Genomic DNA, 24,055 nt, shown 5'->3' with positions numbered 1-24,055 from the left:
TTCCCTACTGTCTCTAGAACCTAAAATACCAAGAAGCCCCGTCCAACTCAAAAACAGTGAGATCAGAAACGAAATGAGTTCCACAGACTATTCGATGACCTCTCTCACCAGGTGCCCTTCCCCCTTTTACCGTGGGCCCATAGTCTCCCTAGCCTTCCTTTTCCTACCTACATATTTCCACAGGCTCTTTCTCCATTCGATATGCCTGGGCACATTCAACAGCAGCAGAACTCTAGCTTTGCTAAACTCACCTCAGCAGGTACACTGGGACAAATCTCTGCATTGCTGTCAAATGACCGCTTCTTGTTTCCACTTCCTGTACGCTTCCTTTTGGTGTTTGAGTTTTACCAAGCTGATCTTTCCCATTCCTGCAGGAATTGTGACATTGTTACTTGGCTTTCTCTTCCTTGGAATGGACTTATTCTGCCTGGAAGCAGTGACTCTTAGGTATCTAAAGATTTCTAAAAGATTTCTAGCTGATTGAGTTCACAGTTTGGTAATTCTTATTAGAGTACAGACACTTTAGATAACTTCCTATCACCAGAGCATCACTGGATGCAGCCTCCCTGGATCCTGTGTGTACACCATGGTAGTGGTGCTCAGAAGGTGGCACGCAGGCATTAGAGCCAGAGTGGGGCTTGGAGCTGTCCAGCCAGCACCAACACTCCTAGGGCATGGGTTTCCTGAAGGTCCTGTGCCGCATTTGCCAGCTGGCTGTGGGTGTGCTGGAGACCCCAGGGAACTGCCATTCAAATGAGAGCCCAGAGCAAACTCAGGTGTCGTCAATGAAAGAGTGTAGGTGTGTCAATGCTTTGTAATGCCTTGAACTCCAGAATATGCCACAGATGGAGCAGAGAGGAAGATGTGGCTCTTCTGGTGATCTCATCCTTTTGGTCAGTGGAAATTCTTGACATGCTCCATGAGGACAGGTGAAAAATGATACTCTCAGGTGCCCTAAACTCAGAGCTCGGGTGTCATTTATTCTGGCCATGAATACTCCCATTCCCCTTCTGGCCACCTGCTGATGCTCAGAAAGGAGGTGGCTATCTCTGAGGTTGTCTACCACAGCTTGCAGGCACTCTTGCCCACATCTAGGAGTACTCCAGGCACCTTGGTCATCAGGATTCACCAAGGGGAGGTCATGCTTGTCCAACCTGGTGGCCTTCTATGATTTTGTCAGTGGCTGAGTGGATGGGGGGAGGGTGGTGGATGTAGTCTACCTTGATTTCAGCAAGGCATTTGATACTGTCCCCCATGACATCCTTATAACAAAGCTAAGGAAGTGTGGGATAGACGAGTAGACAGTGCAGTGGGCTGAGAACTAGCTGACTGGCAGAGCACAGAGGGTTGTCGTTGGCAGTGCAGAGTCCGGTTGGAGGCCTGTGACCAGTGGCTTCCCCCAGGGGTCCGTGCTGGGTCCGGTCTTGTTCCACATTTTCATCAACGACTTTGATGAGGGCATAGTGGGCACCCTCAGCAAGTTTACTGATGATACGAAGTTGGGAGGATTGGCTGACACACCTGAAGGCTGTGCTGCCATTCAACGTGACCTGGACAGGCTGGAGAGCTGGGCAGTCAGAAACCGGATGAAATTGAACAAAAGCAAGTGTAGAGTTTAGCACGTAGGGAGGAATAATTGCATGCACCAATACAGGGTGGGGGATGAGCTGCTGGTGAGGAGCTCTGTAGAGAGGGTCCTGGGTGTCCTGGTGGACAATCGGTTGACCATGAGCCAGCAGTGTGCCCTCATGGCCAAGAGGGCCAATGGTATTCTGGGATGCATTAAAAAGAGCGTGGCCAGCATGTCAAGGGAAGTGATCCTCCCCCTCTACTCTGCCCTGGTGAGGCCTCGTCTGAAGCACTGTGTCCAGTTCTGGTCTTCCCAGTATAAAAAAGACAGGGATCTCTTGGATTGAGTCCAGTGCAGGGCCACAAAGATGGGGAAGGGCCTGGAGGATCTCTCCTAGGAAGAAAGGCGGAGTGAACTGTGTCTGTTCAGCCTTGAGAAAAGAAGACTGAGAGGGGACCTGATCTAGGTTGATAAATATCTGAGGTGTGGGGGACAAAGTGTCGAGGCCAGACTCTTTTCAGCAGTGTGTGGAGACAGGGCAAGGGGGAAAGGACAGAAACTGCAGCACAGGAGGTTCCACACAAATGTGCACAAGAATCGATGTGCACGATCACACTTGCCGCAAGTGGCCCACCTGTCTCCAAGCAATAGTTGCTGTAGCTCTGTTAGTAGAAGATGCAGGCAAGATTACTGTCAGGGGTGAATTAAAAGTTTATACTCCACATAACATAAGGGGAGTACTGCAACAAAAAGCAGATATGTGGATTACAGATGCTAGACAATTGTAATATCAAGGAATCCTAATACATTCTCCTAAATTAGAAATAGAAACTACAAGTTTACAAAATCCAGGTCAATTCTTAGATGGGGAGCCAGATGAAGATTTAACGTATGAGTATAAGCAGTGTATAGAGTATCAGGCAATAATACGTTAGTACCTAGAAGAGGAGGATTTATTAGAAGGCGAAAAATTATTCATAGATATCTCCTCGTGGGTGGTAGAAGGGGAACGAAAATCAAGGTATGCCATAATGAACGGGAATGCATTTGCAGTAACTGAATTGGGACCATTGGATAAAACGTGGTCAGCTCAGGGCTGTGAATTCTATGCGGTCCTTAGAGCACTACAAATGTTAGCAGGAAAAATTGGGACCATCTGTATGGATTGGAGATATGCGTATGGGGTAGTCCGTACCTTTGGAAAGATATGGGAGGAAAGAGGATTGGTAAAGTCACACGAGAAAGGGTTGATCCGCGAGTCGTTAATAAGACAGAGTGTAATGGCGATAAGAGAACCAAAGACAATCACAGTAGTGCATGTAAACGACAACCAGAGGGGAATGTCAGCTCAGAGATGAGGAAATAATTTAGCAGAAGAAGAAGCGAAAAGGGCGGCCTTCTTGATCCTAAACGAAATACAGGCTGATAGTCCCCGAAAAGAAACAAGAGAGGCTAGAAGTTTTACTATAAAGGAGAAGGAAATGCTCCGACAAATGGAAGTTGAGGAAAAGGAGGGAAAATTGTTACTATGTGATGGAAGAGAGTTAATCCCTAAAGGAATAGCTTGGAGAATGTTAGGAGAATTTCATAGGCAAACTCATTGGGGATTTCAAGCCTTGGTGGATCAATTTGCAAATAAATATATGTGAATGGACATTTATAGTATAGCCAGAAGAATGGTAGACAACTGTATGATTTGTAGAAAAGTAAATGAACAACAATTGAGGGAAAAATACTTCTCTCCCCCACCTACCCCATCTGTGCTCTACCCGGATGTTGTGGTTTTGTGGTTTTGATGCCGGTATTCCACATCAGAGCATCATGCAGCAGTTAAGGAGTTAATGCTGGGGGAGCAGCAGAGGGGCGGAGCTCCGCACCGGATGCCAGCTGGGCTGCCGTGGAGGCTCAGCACGTGTGCTTCCCCTGCACTTTTCTCCTTAACGTAAGCTCAGCTTTCGGTTTGGAAATTTTATCTCTCTCTCAATTGTTCAATTTTATTATATTTAGTAAAGTTACCATTCCTTATCAGATCCTGCCGTTGTTTTTGTAGACCCATCTCTTCCCGCTCATTCCCCCTCCCCCTCCCGGAAAGTGTCTCAGCTCGGGCGGCCGTGTGGCCACTGATGCAGTTTCTTTTTCTCTCCCCTCTCCCTTCTCAGTTTCACTTGGGTCACTGTCACGGATAACACCATGACAATTATTGGTGGACAATGTGGGCAATGCAGTATTTGTACTCCATTGTAAATCTAGTGCTAAGTGGACTAAAGTTTTTCGTGTACCTTATAGTGTGCTGGCGCCTTTTTAAGCTCCTCATGTTCAGCTCCGGAGTAATGTATATATACAGCTACTTTAGTGTGCTGAGGGGGTTACATGCCTCCTGCCTAGACACCCTGGCTAACGTGACAGATTATGCAGCATTTGGAATGGTTTCCAGTTGCTCTTTTCAGGTCTTTACCTATATTCAGGATGTCAGCCTGGCAGTTGTGGCAGCTGTGTTATCTGTTTTTCTGAACGCACTCTTGGCAACAGTAATTTACATCATGTGGAAGAAGCTTTCCTCAAAACCAGAGAGTGTTGAATGGCAGGGAAGGTGGAAAAAATTAGGAAAGAAATCAGAAGCGTGGGGACCCCCGGTGTTATGCAATTTTGATCTTGAGCACCTGTGGGATCCTGAGAAATTCAGTGAGTGTTTGGGTAAGGAGTCATGTGACTCAGGACGATCTGAGAAGGAATGTATTGTTTGGGGTCTGGCTTGTGCTTATCGAGCTATAATTGATATTCTGGAGAGAAATGGTTTCCAAACCAAGGTCCAAAGCAAAAATGAAAACCTCTAAGTTAGACCTGACCAATCACAGGAAGCACCGGTATCAGTGTCGGTTGCCCCTGTGGAAGGCCAGAAATGGACACGGCCGTCCTCATGCCTAGAACAGAAAGAAGAAGAAGCAGAGAAAGACGAGGAAGATCCAGGAGAGGGGCCCTCCTCAGCACCACCACCATCAGCTCCACCACCACCTAGAAAGGCCACTAAGAAAAGTGAGAGACATGGAGAAGACAGTGATGATGATGGAGTCACTGTTACCACTACTCGTCGGCCCCTAAAGATGACTGAAATACAAGGTTCAAGAAAGGAGTTTGTACGGCGCTCGGGTGAATCTACTGTCACCTGGTTGCTGCGGTGTTGGGACAGCGGTGCCAGCAGTGTGTCCCTAGATGGCAGCGAAGCCCGCCAACTGGCAAGCATTGCTCGAGACCCAGCTATCGACAGAGGAATTGGCAGATGTCTGAATGGAGTCGCTACCCTCTGGGAACGAGTACTAGTGGCTGTAAAGGATAGATATCCTTACAAAGATGATCTGGAGCCTAAGGTGGAAAGATGGAACACCGTGGAGAAAGGCATCCAATTTTTGAGAGAAACAGCCATAGTAGAGATGCTGTACGATCCCAATTTCATCCCTAACAATCCACACCAGGACCGTGATCCTGATAGAGTAAGGTGCACACCTGATGTATATCGTAAGCTCTCAAAAACAGCACCAGAGAGGTACGCAAGTACACTGGTAGCAATGTTCCATAGATTCGAGGGTCAAGACAGAAGACTCCCAGTTTATGAATTGACTATTACACTCCAAAACTTTGAACAGCAGTTTCCACCATCACGTGCTTCCATTGCAGCTATAGTAGCAGAAGAAGTAGGTGAGATAAAGAAAACTATACTGGAGGAACTGTCATTACTGATGAATAGGGATGAACCTGTGTCAGTATTGGAAACACCTGATGAAGACGAGCATGACGCAAAGAATCTGATGAAGCAATTTATCAAACTGTTGAAAGTCTCGGCCACCAAAGGCAACCGCCCCTCTGCACGAGCAAATGACGGCAGTAACATCATGTCACGTGTGGCCATGTGGAGCTTCTTACGAGAAAACGGAGAGGACATGAGGAAGTGGCATAAAAAACCCACTCCTGCACTGCGAGCACGGGTGAGAGAACTACAGCAGAGATCAGCCACCAATGAAATTGCTCCCGTCACTGCAGGTAACCAATAGAGGGGCCCTGCACTCAGCCAGGGGAGGGAAAGGGATAATAGAGTGTATTGGACTGTGTGGATTAGATGGCCTGGCACATTAGAGCCACAAAGATATAAGGCACTGGTGGACACTGGTGCACAGTGCACTCTGATGCCCTCGAGTTACAAAGGGACAGAATAGATTCATATTTCTGGAGTGACTGGGGGTTCTCAGGAACTGTCTGTGTTGGAGGCAGAAATAAGCCTCACCGGTAAAACCTGGCAGAAGCATCCCATAGTGACTGGACAGGGGGCTCCATGCATACTCGGTATTGACTATCTCAGAAGGGAACATTTCAAGGACCCCAAGGGATACCGATGGGCTTTTGGAATAGCTGCTGTAGATGCAGACAACATTCAGCAGCTGTCTGTTTTACCTGACCTGTCAGAAGATCCGTCTGTTGTGGGGGTACTGAAAGTGAAAGAGCAGCAGGTACCAATTGCTACGAAAACAGTGCACAGACGGCAGTACCGCACCAACAGGGATTCCTTGCTGAAGCCTTTCGGACCCGCCGTCGGCTTCATTCAGGTGTTCGTGATCGTTAGGGACTCATCGGTCTGTCCATTTACCTCGGTGCACACCAATGTGGTGGGTGGTAAAATGGCGTTTATTTGTTCGTAACAACAACTTTTATAGTTTACCATAGTTTCGTTTACGCCCCTCAGGCGCTTGCGTAATTACCTCCTTATCTAGGTGCCACAGGCATTATTACCTTATTTGGTCACAATTGGCACTACTCCCTTATCTGGTTACTATTGGCAACCCCTTGAGGGTGGAATTTTTCTGTGATCACCCCCTACATTCCTTGTGGGCAGAATCTTTCCGTGATCACTGCCTACACCTTGCTCCCCATTCATAACTTGATCCGTCAGCTAGAGAGCCAGGGAGTGATCATCAAGACTCACTCACCCTTTAACAGCCCCATATGGCCGGTGCGTAAAGCCAGTGGAGAATGGAGGCTGACGGTAGATTACCGTGGCCTGAATGAAGTCACACCCCCACTGAGTGCTGCTGTGCCAGATATGTTGGAGCTGCAGTATGAACTGGAGTCAAAAGCAGCCAAGTGGTATGCCACCATTGACATTGCCAATGCATTCTTTTCTATTCCTTTGGCCACAGAGTGCAGACCACAGTTTGCTTTCACCTGGAGGGGCGTTCAGTACACCTGGAACCGTTTGCCCCAGGGGTGGAAACACAGCCCAACCATCTGCCATGGGCTGATTCAAACTACATTGGAACAGGGTGGGGCACCTGAGATCCTCCAGTACATTGATGACATTGTTGTGTGGGGTGATACAGCAGAGGAAGTTTTTAGAAAAGGAGAGCGAATAATCCAAATTCTTCTGGGTGCTGGTTTTGCTATTAAACGGGACAAAGTGAAGGGACCTGCCCAAGAAATTCAGTTCCTAGGAGTAAAATGGCAAGATGGACGTCGTCACATTCCAGGAGATGTGACTGACAAAAACACCAGTATGTCACCGCCCAATAGCAAGAAAGAGACACAGTCTTTTCCGGGTGTAGTAGGTTTTTGGAGGATGCACATCCCAAACTACAGCATCATAGTAAGCCCCCTCTATCATGTGACCCGAAAAAAGAATAATTTTGCATGGGGTCCTGAGCAGCAGCAGGCCTTTGAGCAAATTAAGCAGGAGATAGCCCGTGCTGTGGCCCTGGGGTCATTTCGGATGGGACAGGATGTAAAGAACATCCTCTACACTGCTGCTGGAGAGAAAGGTCCCACTCGGAGTTTGTGGCAAAGAGCTTCTGGAGAGGCCGACCTCCAGGTCGACCAAACAAGGCCGACCCCTTGGATTTTGGAGCAGAGCGTACAGGGGTTCAGAGGAGTGCTACGCTCCAACTGAGAAGGAGATTTTGGCAGCATACGAGGGGGTTCGGGCTGCCTCTGAAGTGATTGGTACTGAGAAACAGCTCCTCCTGGCACCTTGATTGCCAGTGCTGAATTGGATGTTCAAAGGAAAGGTTCCCAACACACATCATGCTACCGATGCCACCTGGAGTAAGTGGATTGCACTGATTACACAGCGAGCTCGGATGGGGAACCTCAACCGTCCAGGAATCTTGGAGGTGATCATGGACTGGCCTGAAGGCAAGAAATTTGGAACATCCCCATCAGAGGATACCACGTGCTAAAGAGGCCCCACCATATAATGAACTAACAGAGAATGAAAAGACGTATGCCCTGTTCAGTGATGGATCGTGTCATATCGTTGGGAAGCATTGCAAATGGAAGGCTGCTGTGTGGAGCCCCACACGACGAGTTGCAGAGGCCACTGAAGGAGATGGAGAGTCAAGCCAATTTGCGGAGGTAAAGGCTGTCCAGCTGGCCTTAGATGTTGCTGAACAGGAGAGGTGGCCCATGCTATATCTTTATACTGACTCTTGGATGGTGGCAAATGCTTTATGGGGGTGGTTGCAGCAGTGGGAACAAAACAAATGGCAATGGAAGGGTAAACCTATTTGGGCTGCTGAACTGTGGAAAGACATTGCTGCCCGAACAAAAAGGTTGGGTGTAAGGGTGCGCCATGTAGATGCTCATGTGCCCAAGAATCGAGCTACTGAAGAGCAGAAAAATAACCATCAGGTAGATCGAGCTGCCAGAATTGAGGTGTCTCAGATCGATTTGGACTGGCAGAACAAAGGAGAGCTATTTTTAGCTCGGTGGGCCCATGAGACCTCAGGCCATCAAGGAAGGGATGCGACCTATAAGTGGGCTAGAGACCGAGGGGTGGACTTAACTATGGATGCCGTTGCACAGGTTATCCATGACTGTGACACATGTGCCATAATTAAACAGGCCAAGAGGATGAAACCTCTCTGGCAGGAAGGGCGATGGCAAAAGTATAAATCTGGGGAGGCGTGGCAGGTTGGTTATATCACCTTGCCACGAACTCGCGTTGGTAAGCGTTACGTGCTCACCATGGTGGAGGCGACCACTGAATGGCTTGAGATATACGCAGTACCCCATGCTACCGCCCGAAACACCATCTTAGGGCTTCTCCATAGAGAATTGAGTCTGATAATGGGACTCATTTCAAAAATTTTCTTGTGGATATCTGGACCAAAGAACACGGCATTGAATGGATCTACCATATCCCCTACCATGCACCAGCTGCTGGTAAGATGGAGCGCTACAACGGGTTGTTAAAAACCACATTGAGAGCAATGGGTGGCGGGACATTCAAGCACTGGGAGAAGCATCTGGCAGAAGCCACCTGGTTGGTCATCACTAGGGGATCAGTAAACCGAGAGGGTCCTACACAGTCCAGCTCCCTGCAGACCATAGAGGGAGATAAGGTCCCTGTGGTACATGTGAGGAGCATGTTGGGAAATGCGGTGTGGGTCCTTCCAGCCTCTGGAAAGGGCAAACCCCTCCGTGGAACCGTTTTTGCGCAGGGACCTGGGTGCACCTGGTGGGTAATGGATAAAAATGGGGACGTCCAGTGTGTCCCACAAGGGAATTTGATGCTGGGGGAATGCAGTCTGTAATCACGTGTATATGTATATATATATATATATATATATGTTTCTATGTAACTTATGTTATTTCTGTTTTGGTTATGTATAGATGTGTGTTAAGCATGATGTGATGATGTGGAATAAGGGGTGGAATGTTGTGGTTTTGTGGTTTTGATGCCGGTATTCCACATCAGAGCATCACGCAGCAGTGAAGGAGTTAATGCTGTGCTTCCCCTGCAGTTTTCCTCCTTAACGTAAGCTCACAGCTTTTGGTTTGGAAATTTTATCTCTCTCTCAATTGTTCAATTTTATTAGATTTAGTAAAGTTACCGTTCCTTCTCAGATTGTGCCGTTGTCTTTGTAGACCCATCTCTTCCTGCTGTTTCCCCCTCCCCCCCGGTGAGTGGCTCTGCTCGGGCGGCCGCGCGGCCAGTGACGCAGTTTCTTTTTCTCTCCTCTCCCATCTCGGTTTCCCTTGGGTTACTGTCACGAGTATCACCGTGACACATATATAAGGCAAAAGAGACTTAAAGGAGTTTATTGTCCCACAGCAGTGTAGATTGTTTTTTTTGTTTGTTTGACTTTTCTGTGCGTGGGGAATAACTTAATGCTTTTTCCATGGAATTCTTAACTATGAATGGAAAAGTTGTGTGCCATAGATTTTACAAGGAAGAAATGATGCAAAAATTTTGTTCACGTATTTAACGGTATAGCTATATAATGGTATAGGTAGTACAGTTTAGTTTCTAAGGTACTACTCTTTCATGAACCAGTATCAGTACACTGCTGCTTAGACTAGTCGTTTGTGCACAGGTAGAGCAGGAGCATAGTGTTTCAATAATTCAGAGCACGGCTGTAGATGGATCCCAAGCAATTCCTGTCATCTTACCCTTTGTGCTCATACTTGAAGATGTGACTGGTGTCTGTCTGAGTGGACAGCACGCCAGGAATTCTTGGTGCATTTCAGTCATATTTGAATCATAGAATCATGAGGTTGGAAAGCACCTACAAGATCATCTAGTCCAACTGTCCACCCATTCCCACTGCTACCACAAGCTGCTAAACCATATCTCCTAGCTCCTCATCCAGATGCCTCTTGAACGCTGCCAGGGACGGTGACTCCACCATCTCCCTGGGCAGGCCAGCCAAAGCTGAACACAGTACTTGAGGTGTGGCCACTCCAATGCTGAGTACGGGGGGATGCTCACCTCCCTGCTCCAGCTGGCCACTATTCCTGATGCAGGCCAGGATGCTGTTGGCCCTCTTGGCCATCTGGGCACACTGTCGGCTCGTGTTCAGCTGAGCATCAACCAGTGCCCCCAGGTCCCTTTCCTATCAGAGTCACCCAGCCACTCATCCCCAAGCCTATAGCTCTGCATGGGGTTATCGTGGCCAAAATGCAGCACCCGGCACTTGGCCTTGTTGGACCTCATCCCATGCAGCTCAACCCAGCGATTCAGCTTGTCTAGATCCCTCTGGAGGGCCTCCCTACCCTCAGGCAGATCGACACCACCTCCCAGTTTGGTGTCATCTGCAAACTGACTGAGGGTACGTTCAGTGTCCTCATCCAGGTTATTAGTATTAATATAGATGGGCCCCACAAGAGTGGTGCTGCAGCCAATCTCAGGGCTGTGATGATGCTTTCCATGGGCTACCTCACTCCTGCCTGGCAGTGGTAGGAGTGCCGGGAAGCAGCAGACGCAGAGTGTGACCTGCTTTTCTTTTGCCCTCCAGAGCGAGTTGCCATCTGGAATGCAGTGGCTGCCTGTGTAAGAGAGCAGCTCATGGTGCAGAAGGTGTGTTAGCTGTTGCGTTCCTCCTCTGTCTGTCCAGCTCAGTCTGGACTTCCTCTGACTCTTCCCCTCCACAGAGAGCAGGAAACTCACCCCACATTTCCCAACTGCTCATCCCATGGGTTTCCTACAAATGCAGTACCGCTTGTGTTAGGCAAGCACATGTCTCGGGAATGATCCTGGCCTTTGGAAACATCTGGATCCCATCAGGCTGCTTCTGCCCTGACTGCTGTGCTGCATTTGGCAGGGCAAGTGGAGGGAGAGGACTGTGCAGCACCTTCCCAAAGCCATTCCCTCTGCCCCGGCCTGTGCCTCTGAACAGCGGGAGAAGGCTTCTGAGCTCTGTCCCTACAGTGGACCACCTCCAGCTCTTCCTCAAGCTGGCTCATAGCCCTTCAGCCTTTCTTTTCTATTCCACTTGCAGGGGGTCTGGATTCCCACCTTTGGCTCGTTCGACGTTGTCCCCAAAGACATCAATTCCAAGGACGGGACCGTGACTCTGTTCTGGCCTGTGTTCCACCTGGCTAAAAACCTCATAGACAAGCATCACCTCAAGTCCAAAAAGGAATCCCTGACAGGTAGGAGGAGGAATTAAACCCTTGCTGGCTTCATGGAAAGGGCAAACAGGGCCATGACCTCCGTTCTCAGAAGCAAAGCCTGCTCTCCAAGGAGCCCATGCAAATATGGGGCCGTTCTGGGTGATGTCGGCAATAAGCAGCTCTAGGGAAGCACCTGTGGAAGAGCAACTGTATGATCAAACTGTCCCTTGCATTTTCCAGCCCATAAGGAACTGGAGCTCCTGAAGTACAGTGAGGTGGCCACAATTGCCAATGTGACACAGCAGAGAGGGAGGGCCTGTGTCCAAAGCACCGTGTCCCTGCTCTCCAGCTGTCTGCAGAATGGGGAGAACGTTGCCTTTGTCCTGAAGGGCATCAGAGTGCTCTTTATTGACAGACTGACTTTCCAAATGAACTTCTACTATGACTTGGTTGAGAAGCTGTGTGGGAAAGAGATACTCAGAAGAGCTGTTTCCAAGGTGAGGTTTTGGTTTCTCTGTGGCCCGGGCAGTGTTGTGACACTTGCTGTGCCCACACGTGGCCCAGAAGGACCTGGCCAGCGTCTCGGGCCGTGCAAGTGCTGTGGTGCTGTCAGCTCTGCCTGCCTTGAGCTCCTCCAGTACTCTGCAGTGCCTCAGCCGTGACAAGGACGTCCCACGTCCTCCCTGTTGCTCCCCTGCAGGCCCCCTGGCTGCTGGACATGCTGATATCCCACGTTACACCTCTGGCCTCCCTGACTCTCTCTCCCTGGCTCATCATCTTTCCCAGGTGAGTGTGTTGGTGACTGCAGCTGCTGCCTGATGCAGCTGCTCTGAACAGAGCATTCCATAGCGTTTGTTCCTTGTGTCTGTGGGTGTCCTGCCCATGAGGGTATTTCATAGAATCATGGAATCATTTGAGTTGGAAGGAACCCCGAAAGGGCACCTAGTCCCACTCCTCTGCAAGGAATGGGGACACCCACTGCCAGATGAGGATCTCTAAGCCCAGTCCAGCCTGACCTTGAACAACTGTTGGGGCACCCACCACCTCTCTGGGCACAATAATCCGGTGCCTCACCTCCCTTCTGTCAAAAACTTCTTTCTTATATCTAGCCTAAATCTTCCCACTCTCTTTCCACCTGAAAGTATTTCCCCTTGTGCTATCCCAACTGGCCCTGCTAAAGAGCCTGGCCTCTTCCTCTTCAAGACCCCCTTTAGATATTGAAAGGCCAAGATCGCATCTCCCCAGAGCCATTATTTCTCCGGTCTGAACAGCCCCACCTCTCTGAGCCTGTGCTCCTAGGGAAGGTGTTCCATCCCTTGCATTATTTTTGTGGCCCTCCTCTGGATGTGCCCTAACAGCTCTGCATGTCTCCTGTCACTGTTGGGTCACTGGAGACTTTAGAAATGGTGGCCTCAGAGCAGTGTGCAAATGTGCCTGTGAGCCGACAGTCACAGAGAGCAACAGGGACTGGTGGAGTGCTGTGTCACACCAGTGTCTCTTCTGTGCGTACAGGTTTCAAATGGAGTTTGTACCCAAAGCATCGCTCAACACATCCCGCAAGTCCTCCAGAGACGTCCATGGTGAGATGATGCCAAAGAAAGGAGGGGCTTTGCCTCCTCTTGTCCGGACCAAGACAGGTAAAGCAGCTGTCAGCTCCTTTCCATGGTACACATCATTGTTTACCATCAGCCGAGGGTTCTGCCTTGTGCCAGAGCTTCACGCCAGCTCAGCATGGCCTCTTCTCATGGGGAGTTGTTGGCCTCACCAAAACTAAGGCGCTGAGGGTGATGTGCCTCCACCCCTGCCTCTGTCTATATCAGGAGGATGCGGGGATCCCAGGCCCTGCCCTCCCCCAGGAAATGTCCCTTAAATTCACCCTGTCACCTCATCATCACCACCCAGCTCCCCTTTCCCAAAGCCAGCGTCAGTAATGCAGTGCCAAAACAGAGCTCAATTGCAGAGAGGAGGAGTGGGGCCAGAGATGGTGTCAGGGAGGGTGCGAGGGCGGTGGGGATTGTGGCAGCGTGGGGAGCAGAGCGACCTTCTGGGGTGTTTTGGGAAAAAGGCCCAAGTGCCCCTTGTCACTGAGCCAAAGGAGGAATTCACAGTGAATCTCCTGTGCCTCCCAATTCCAGTGAGACTTGCTGAAAGGCCAAAGTTCATCAAACGCTAGAGCACTGCGAGTATAGAGGGAGGACACTTCGCAAGGATAAGGAGCTTACTGAAGGAGAGATCTGTGTCCAGGTGAGGCTGGAGGCTCCGGGTTGGAATCCGCATGGGGGAATGTTAGTGAGCGGACACGAGTCCATTCTCCAACCCCAAAGGGTCACTGCCCAACAATGCTGAATACAGCACCCGGGGTGGGGGGATAGGGATGCCAGGAGTGCCCCAGCTCACAGGATTGGTCCTTGTGCAGATCTCAGGAGAGCCACGGAGCAGCCGGTGAGCTGTCTGTGGGGAAGGCAGTGTTGCAGCCAAGGGTCTTGCTCAGGGTTGCAGAACGCAGCCCCATAGCCATTGCTGTTCCACTCAGGCAGACCCCTCTCACTCTGTCCTTTCAGTCTGAAGCCAGCGATCCGGGGAGTGCTTGAAGCCCACAAAGAGCCAGTGACCTGCCAGCTGCAGGGCCAAGCAGGAACCGAAAGCCAAGAAGACCTTGGTCGAGCACCGGGAACAAAACACGTGACGTTCCATAATGAGGAACAAGCAGCAGAAGTGCATTGTGAGGGTGGAATGCTGGAGATGCAGAAAGCAAAAGCCTTGTGCAGTCACATCACACTGAGGAACAAGGCAGCTTTTAAGCAAGGTACGAGACCTTCATTGAGGGCTGAGGGCAGGCTGTCAAAGGAGCCCGAAGGCAGACCAGCTAGACACTTACCTAAGGCCTGTGACTCAGTCACACTACTCAGGATGAGGGCTAAGAAGGCCAAGCCAGTGCGGGAAGAACCTCAGGAGATGGCAGCATCAGCGTCTCCTCGCGAGTCCTCCACCAACAGATCTGGATTGCTGCCACCCATACACCAAGACACAGGGTCTCCCAGTGTCAGTCTCCAAAGACCAAAGCCCCACGCACCAGGCGGGGGACACCCTACCCACACTGATGTGGGCATGGGGTGCCCAGAACAGACGGAGCTGTGAGCTGGGGACTGCCCCGGCTCTGAGCTCCCGCATCGGCTGCAGGTTGTTGCAGGAACTCGGGAGCTCCTTCCCATTCTCCATGTCCTGCTTTCAGCCGGGACAAAGTTGATTTGCTCCATTGGCTCTGGTATGATACCACGCTATGGTTTTAAGGAAGACAGTGGGCAGAATCACCTGAAGGAAGGAAAGAGGAACACAGAGGGAAAGATAACACTGCACGCGGCTTCCAAGACTTCTTTTTGCTGCTCATCGGTGGTGGGAGCTCCCTCGTCGTCTCATCTTCATCTTTAGTGGAAGTCCTTCTGTTCTGGACACTCTCTCTCTCATTTTGTTTGATTTCTTAGCTTTGATTCCATTTATATTGTGTTATTTTGTGTTCCAATATTTTATTTAATAAATTAGTTTTCCTCCTCAGATCGTTGCCGCTGTTTTGTTTTTAGGCCTGTTCTTCCTACCCTTTTCCCCTTCCCCTTTCCTGGGGCGTGGGTCCCTGGTTCCCCCACCCCATTTGTCACAGAACTGGAGCACACCAACCCATAAGCTGTTGACACATGGTCCCTTCCACGTCCCCTCCTCTGTGTTCCTACCACGTTGCTCCCCGGTTGCCCCATGAGGGTTTCTGGTGTCCCCAAAGCCACCTCAACCACACCAAGGGGTCCTGGTGTCCCCATGGGGAGCTCCCGGCATCCTCATTGTTGGTTCTTAGATCCTCAAATCCATCATGACCTCACAATGGGATTCTGGGTTAGGGTTAGGGCTGCTTAGAGTAGGATTAGCATTGTGGTAAGAGTTATTGTTAGGATTACAGTTAGAGTTACGGATAGTTAAAGGTCAGCTCAGGGTTAGAGTTACGGTTCTGCTTAGGGTTATGGTCAACATCAGATCCAAGACCCAGCAGGGCCATCACCATAAACTCAAGAGTAAACTAACCCCAGCCCTAGCCCCAACCCCAGCCCCATCTTCTACCCTTTTGCCAGCCCCTATAGGGGTGTATAAAAAATACATAAAAAGTACATTAAAAAAAGTACGTAAAAAAAGGGGACAGCAGCAGCCCAGTACCAGCAGGATCATCCCCTGGGGCTGTGAAACCACGCAGGCATTGTAGGTCCGTACAAACACTGTGAGGCCATAGACATGCCCTGGGGCCATACAGACGCCGTGGGGCCGTACAGATGCTGCAGGGACGTCCTGGCTCAGAGCATGTACCTGAGGGCAGAGATGGTGGCCATCACTTGCTGCCACAGTTTGGAGCACTGCTTTCCCTGCAGTTCCTCTGATAGGGTTAGAATTGGTGTTAGAATTAGGGTCTGGATTAGGTTTAGGCTTTGAGTGAATGTCAGAAAAACATCTGCAATAATTTTAGGAGTCAGGTTCTCTGGTAAGGAAACGTTGAATTCGCAACGGTAATGACGGGCATCCGGCAAACAGGAGTGCACACAATGACAACGTTGCAACTTTTATGCCCCGACACTTTTCTCCCCTGGTTCCTCATTGGCTGAGTACTTCAGGTTCACCATCATCCCAATGCTGAATCAAACATACACGTGCTGACCCAACGTCAGTGGCTGCTGGGTAAACATGTGTACTGCTCCTTAGATGCTCCTTATGTTTTCTTCACACAGATCTTGTCTGTCCACTGCCAACATTTAGCAGTTTCCCCCGGCAAGGACTTCTGATTGCTAACAGCGTTATCATTGCTTGGGAATGGTTATTTGGCTCATTCCGGGTGGCGGCACAGACAAGAGCCGCGTTCTTTGTACCTACAAATTACTCCACCTCCTTTATTTCTTATCACTATAATCACTTCGCTACCCACTGAGTGTGCGTCAATGTGGAACACTTATCTGAAGGCTGCGTGATGTAGACAATCAGAGGATCCCCACCCCCAATGAAGTCAAAAGACCCCTAAAAAGACTGTCAGTAACGATAAAGGCCGATGGATGGCAGCAGAGACCACGAAATCAAAATGCTTTTCGTTATTCCAATACAGAAACAACGTTGCATTCTTATAATTCCCCCCTTTTCCTTTTCTTCTCTGTTGTTGGTTTCTGTAGTTCCTATTTTAAGTATGTTTATATCATCGTTTTCCTCTTCTTCACTTTCTTCGTTCCCTATCTCCTTCGATATCATCGTATTTCCCGAATATGATGGTGTTTGCTTCAGTAGTGCTGTCTCCATTAATTGCTGTACCAGTGCCCTCACACAGGGGATTATAAAGAATCCGAAGGCCTCCAGGGCTCCTGCTCCTGTAACCAAGCAAGGAAATATGGATTCTACCATCCCTTTTGTAGGGCAAATAACCCTCAAGAATGGTACTAAATGAAAATAGTATGGAAGATGGTATATTTTCAGGAGGCTTATGTAGATTGTATACAGACAACTAGAAAAAGAGAGTGGCTCAGCTTTGGGATGATAGAGGCTTCCTGTTGACTCCACACAGGACGGATCCCTGAGAAGAGATCCTTCCCTGGTGGTGGTCAGCCCTTAAATGGGGTTTGGGAGAGGTGGAGCCAGGTTCCACCCCTTCCAATTACAGAGGTATATTGTGGAGAGTGTTGTCAAAACTTGGCTCGCCGTAAAGGACCTTGGAGACCAAATACAGCTGGTCAGGAAAAATAATAGTAGCTAAGGGCATGCTGACCTGGTGTGTAAAACAGGAACCATAAGAACAAAGATAAGATCGTTGTTTTAAGGAAGTGCTGACCGCAGAAACCGCAAGAGCAGACACATGGAATAGCTCAAGCTTAGCCAATAGGGAGCTCAGGATTACAATATGTACGAACCTCATTAAACTAACAGTATAAAAGAATGTAGCCTTCTGATTAAAGTTGAGACTTACTGATCATCTACGTGGTTGTGTGTTTGTCTCCCGCCGCCCCGACAAATGGTGACCCCGACGTGATACAATCGGACAGCTAAGGTACCATCGGAGGGCGGCGACGGGCAAGTTCGGGTCCTAAAGCAGCAAGGACGGCTAAAGCACCGTGCTCGATTACAAGCGTCTAAGCGGGCAGCAATTACGCCCTCCGGAGGGACATTGGTGCTGAGCCTGAGGACACTCTGTGAGACCTGACCGATACGGGCTGCCGGACCTTGCAAGGCTGCAACGGCGCCGACGACTTAGGTATGGAAAGGCAAGCAGCCTATCAAATATTTACTAGGTTTTTAGAGAAAAGGGGGATTAAGGGAATAGATCTCAAGAAAGAATTTCCAGACTTGTTAGCTTATGGCCAGGGGCTTGGCTGCTTTGCTAACCCGCACGCTGTTCATGAAGTATCTGAGTGGCGGAAGCTAGGGGACATAATATGGCAGGCAGTTCTAGATGATGACAAAGTTGTGAAAAAGATGGGAAAGTTGTGGCGGGTGGTGCATAACGAACTCCTGCAAAGCCAGGTGGAGAAAAAAACTGCGCAGCAGGCAGTAAACGCGTCCCAGAGTAATGAACAGTATGATAGCTCAGAATTGTGGGTGTCTGCAGGGCCCCCGGCGACTAATACAATCCTGCTTCCTGGGCCGGGGAGTGCCAGTGAACAGCCCCTCCAGGAGGAGGCTCAAGGTACCGCCCCCCCATTACCCACTCCCGCCCCTCCCCCTTTAAACGGGAGCCCTCCGGGGCCGGAGCGTGTTCCCAGGGCTGAGGGGGAGCTGGCGGAAGAAATTGCCCGCCGTTGGCGGGAAGCGTGGGCGAGTTTGGTGCGAGACTGTTTGGACCGTGGGGACAGTGAAGGGGTTGAGGAATTAAGATAGATGGCATGCTCGGTATTGTACATGCCGGCAGCCGGGGGAGGTATACAGGCCACGGTAACGGCCCTGGACTGGAAACTCCTATCGCAGTTGCGCGCAACCGTGAGCCAGTGTGGGATCACTAGTGAGCCTGTGAGGCAGATGCTAGACTATGTCTGGGATTGGCAGTTGCTCCTACCAGGGGACATCCGGGGAATCACCAGGCTGATATTCACGCACCATCAGCAGCTGCTTTTTGGGGCCCATTGGCGGGACCTTTGCCAGCAAAGTGTAATGGTTCAGCGCCAGCCCGGTGACCCCCTACATGGGCTGACATTAGACGAGCTATTAGGACTAGGGCCATACCTGCGAACAGAGGCGCAAGCTTTGCTCAGTCCCGATAAGATCCGGGAGACCATGTATTTAGCCCGTCATGCAATTTCTAGGATTAAGGCCCCAGGGGGAATCCCGTCTTACATGGGTATTCAGCAAGGCAAGAATGAGGACTTTGGGACATTCGTGGACAGGGTGACGTCAGCGATAGATGCGGCAGGGGTCCCTGACTACATGAAAGGAGCTCTTTTGAAACAGTGTGCCATTCAGAATGCGAACTCTGCTACTAGAGCGATACTGAATACTCTGAGCAGTGGGTGGACAATAGAAGAGGCTCTTGACAGGACAGCCAATATCCCCACAGGATCCAGTGCATTCATAGTCAAGGCCATTACCTAGCTAGGGGAAGGTCTTAAGGCTCAAGCTCAGGCTAGCCAGATGCAGGTTATGGCAGCCCTTGCACCCTTGCAAGCGCCCCCGGCAACCGCCCCTCCGAGGCAGCCCCGATAGCAGACTATGTGCTACCACTGCGGCACGGCTGGCCACATACGACGAGACTGTCAAGCTCCTGGTGTTTGATGTCAGCACTGCAAGACAGGAACGCATGATACGAGAGCTTGCCGGCAGTGGTCGGAAAATAGGAAGAGCAGCGCGAAGCAAGGGGCCGCGCGATGACACAAATGGCCACCAACCAACCCGTAGCCATGCCAGCCCAGATATCTACACCCCTAGACCAGCAACAGCAAGGAGCCTCAGATTGGACCTGGCATCAGCAGTAGAGGTGACATTTACGACCTCGGTGCCGACCCGCGTGCCCACTGGAGTGAAAGCGCCAATCAGGATAGCCGGACGGAGCCTAGGAGGACTGATTCTTGGGTGATCATCCACAACAATGCTGGGACTATTTGTACTCCCTGGAGTAATTGGCCAGGACTTTGAAGGAGAGATCATGGTTATGGCGTATGCTCTTGTCCCCCCAGTCAAACTGCCATGTGGGCAGCGATTTGCACAATTTATTCCGCTGCCAAGACAAACAGGCGAGATACCACCGAAGGATCTGCAGCCGCGTGGAGACAAAGGGTTCGGATCTTCTGGTGGCCTGACACTGTTGTCTCTAGATTTAACCAAGTGACCCACACAACCAATAACTGTTACTTGGCGAGGGCAGACAATCACGCTCAACGCCCTGCTTGATACTGGAGCGGATGCAAGTATCATCAACGAGAATAGCTATCCGAAACTATGGCCTCTGCACCCTATCGGAGCCACAATTGCAGGGGTGGGAGGAGTCTCCACCGCTAAAAGGTCCCCTGTTCTCACTATAGACCTGGGGAAAAGTGCAGTGAGCGTCGCAGTTTCAGTCCTTCCATTGCCTCAGGGAATTGAATGCCTGCTTGGAAGAGATGTGTTAACGCAGGCCGGCATAAGACTGACTGATGAGTCTTTTTTAGCATCGGGGCCGCTGCCTGGTCTTTCCCAATCCCACTGACATGGACGTCGTCTATGCCTGTCTGGGTTCACTCTGGGTGCCCAGCCGCTGGGTGCGACCAGCACTTCGCCTAGCTGGACGACCCGCAGACGCGACAAGAGACCCGGCTCCGGCTCCTGGTACGGACTGTGACCCGACCCATTGAAGACCTCCTGCAACAACACTCCATTCAGTGGGACCCATCAGAGCCGCCAACGGTCTTCATCGATCGGCTTCGAGGTCTGTCGCCAGGACGGCCTGCCTTGGTAGCTTGCTGGGACTGTGGTGATAGCAGATGTCAATCATGGGTACAAATTAAATGTGGGGGGTGCGCCTTGATTTGGTGGGTGAATCAGAGAGCCCTGTACAGAGCTTGGTGCCAAAATTGTGGTGAACAGTGGGAGCAGGGAAGTAGGCCGATAACGCAACTAGAAGTGTTACAAAGGTTCACGAGCTGTAGGGGGATTGAGGGCTTGCGATTGTTTGAGAACCGTGAAGCAGTCCAACAGGCCCACCTGTGGTGCAACCTAAAAAGGGAAGTGCTCCGCATACGGGCAGAGTTGCGAACAGAGTACCGGGAGGTGAAGTGTAAAGAATTCATCTGGGTCTTCTTGCCCTTACACCTTTACCCTCATATTTGTAAGCGCCAACATGATTGGGATATGTATTACTATCGTGGCCCTTAGCCTAGGACTGCAGGCAAAAGCCTGGGTTCCGGCACAACCCAAACAAAATATTTGGGTTACCCTGGCAAATAAGACGGGACAAGAATATTTATGCATTGCTATGAGCACACCTAGCAATCCCTTTTCTACGTGCCTCGTGGGGGTGCCTTTAGACGCTTTGCCATGCCCAGGCCCGGCAGCTAATACGGGAATCTGCAATACGTTGCAAAGCTATGGTGACAACTGGGACGGCATTATCCCATACCTCCCACCGGCACCTCTAGAGCCCCAAGAGATAGAAATCTTAGGCTCAGTCCAAGCAGATTTCTGTGTCCTTTTTAATTGGACATCCCGGCACAGAGATCAAAACAACACGGTGACTGTTAATGCATCCCTACCAGTATATCGAAATGAATCAGTGTGGTGTAACTACACGTCCCAAAACATCTCCCACTCATCAAACACGCCAGTTCGGCTGCCGGACGGGGTCTTCCTTATCTGCGGTGATAGAGCCTGGGCTGGGATCCCGTCACACATTGTGGGGGGGCCATGTACTCTGGGTCGTCTCACAGTGCTCACGCCAAATACAAGCATGGTTATCCAGCTTAAAAGAAAACAGACATCGCATAGGGCTAGAAGAAGTGTAACACATGCCTTTGATGCAAGCTGCGATGGCAATATAGAATTCTGGTCCTTTGAGAAACGCTTCTTTGCTTCGCTTTTAACTCCAGGAGTAGCCACAGCACATATTCTTAAGCAGCTTAACAAGTTAGGATGCTGGCTTGCCACCCAGACGAATGCCACTTCCTCTGCTCTATCCTCCTTGCTGTTAGACGTAGACTCTATACGGCATGCCACCCTGCAGAACAGAGCAGCAATAGACTTTTTGCTGTTGGGCCATGGCCACGGATGTGAAGATTTAGAAGGGATGTGCTGCATGAACTTGTCAGATCGTTCCAGCTCGATCCACAAGCAATTACAACAACTACATGAATTAACGAATCACCTTAAAGTGGAGGAAGGTCTGGGACTCGATAGTTGGCTACGTAGCTTGGGTTTTGGGCCATGGCTTAGGGACTTCATTCGCTCTGCCTTAATAATCCTAATGATTGTCCTCCTCATCCTTTTGCTTGGGCCTTGCGTGCTTGCTTGCTTGCAGAACATGCTTAATAGATTAGTACAGAAGGCCGTGGGGTTCTTCCTTGTTGTCCAAAAAGAAAACAGGGGAAGTGTGGAGAGTGTTGTCGAAACTTGGCTCACCGAAAAGGGCCATGGAGACCAAATACAGCTGGTCAGCAAAAATAATAGTAGCTAAGGGCATGCTGACCTGGTGTGTAAAACAGGAACCATAAGAACAAAGATAAGATCGTTGTTTTAAGGAAGTGCTAACCGCAGAAACCACAAGAGCAGACACATGGAATAGCTCAAGCTTAGCCAATAGGGAGCTCAGGCTTGCAATATGTATGAACCTCATTCAACTAACAGTATAAAAGAATGTCGCCTTCTGATTAAAGTTGAGACTTACTGATCATCTACGCGGTCGTGTGTTTGTCTCCCGCCGCCCCGACAGTATATCACCTTCCCTGTGCCCCTGTGGCTGACTTGGTGCTCACCTCAGGTGATCAATCAGTGGTTCAGGCCGTGATTCAACAGTTCCCATACACCTTTCCATTTACCAAATGTCAACGTTTTACGGGCTGGTTTGTCCTGATTCCGCGACAGTTGGTGCGGGGACCCACACACCCACGACCCAGGAAAGGGGAAGGGGGAAATAGAAAAGGGAAAAGGGAGATGGGCCTTGGAACAAAACAGTGGCAACAGTATAAAAAAAGACAGAAATCTCTTGGAACGAGTCCAGAGCAGGGCCACAAAGATGGAGAAGGGCCTGGAGGATCTCCCTTATGAAGAAAGGTGGAGTGAACTGGGTCTGTTCAGCCTTGAGAAAAGAAGACTGAGAGGGGTCCTGATCCAGGTTGATAAATATCTGAGGTGTGGGGGAGAAAGTGGCGAGGCCAGACTCTTTTCAGGATTGTGTGGAGAAAGGACAAGGGGAAACGTCCAGAAACTGAAACACAGGAGTTTCCGAATGAATGTGAGCAAGAACTTCTTTACGGTCGAGGGTGACGGAGCACTGGCACGGGCTGCCCAGGGGAGTTGTAGAATCTCCTTCTCTGGAGATATTCAAGACCTGCCTGGACGCCTATCTGTGTGACCTGGTGTAGGGAACCAGGTTTGGAAGGGGTGTTGGACTCGATGATCTCTTGAGGTCCCTTCCAAATCTTATGATTCTATGATCTGAAGATCAAAGTTGCCTTGTGATTGACTATTTGTTCAGACTAAGCCCTTCTCACATCCAAATTCTGTGATGGAGACACATTGCCCACGTGGGACTTGGACCTCACAGCACCTTGCACCCCACGCAGAGAGCTGCTGTCCCCTTGTCTTTCATTTGACATCACACAAACCTCCATCCCAGTGCCCCAGGAAGGGCCCTGAGCCAACATGAGGAATACGATCTGCCTTCCAAGGCTCTGGGGATCAAGGTTCAGCCTTTCTGCTTCATGAGAGAAAGAAGGGATTTCTCAGGATCACAGCCACCATCACAGCATCTTTGTCAACCTGTAACCATGGCTTCCAATTATCTGCTCCAACATGTCCCTGGGGAGGCTGCGTTGGTAATGGCCCCCAGTGGGGCCCATTATTACTCCAAGAACTTCACTGCTACTTCTGACTTCATCTTCTTGAGCTCTTTGTGCTAACTTCTCTCTGCACTGGAGATTGATGGACTCAGCAGCAAGTTTCTCCTGGGGCCCATTACAGTCTAAAGAGCCCTCGTGTGCCATGTGCATTCCTGTCATCTTCTTCAAGTGTTCAGAGCTTGTACATCGAACTGGAGAGGTGTCTGGAGTGAGTCTGAATACAAAGAGTCTGATGAGCTGCTAATAGGTCTCAATCTTTATTTAATTAAAATTCAGCTGAGAAAAGAATTTGAGGTGGTGCTTGGCAGTGGATGTTCCCAAATGAGTTCTGTTCTGACACTGTGTGGACAAACACTCTCCTCAATTTCTCCACCCCATTTCTACTTGCATTGGCCCCATGGGACTTCTATCACTTTTCCTCGCATCACTCTTCCCCTCTGAAGGCACCCAATCAGTGTTAAACTCCTTTGCATGGACTCCACCTTCCTTTGCTCTGCACATGTCCTCCTAAAACATGCCCTGAACTACGGTGGTCATTTATTTAGGAGAGCTGTAGACACAACTGGAGGATGAGGGAAATCAA

General features: G+C 50.0%; 1 pseudogene; it reads left to right on the top strand.

Annotated features, from left to right (window-relative positions):
- The first annotated feature begins 674 nt into the window (after positions 1-674).
- LOC136057346 (coiled-coil domain-containing protein 81-like) lies at positions 675-14,547 on the top strand (annotated as a pseudogene).
- Positions 14,548-24,055: the final 9,508 nt, after the last annotated feature.

The sequence above is a fragment of the Cyrtonyx montezumae genome, unplaced genomic scaffold (assembly GCF_038088225.1).
Source record: "Cyrtonyx montezumae isolate F1298 unplaced genomic scaffold, pur_monq_1.0 scaffold_62, whole genome shotgun sequence".
NCBI classification, from domain to species: Eukaryota; Metazoa; Chordata; class Aves; order Galliformes; family Odontophoridae; genus Cyrtonyx; species Cyrtonyx montezumae.
This window is presented reverse-complemented; position numbering and strand designations above follow the sequence as displayed.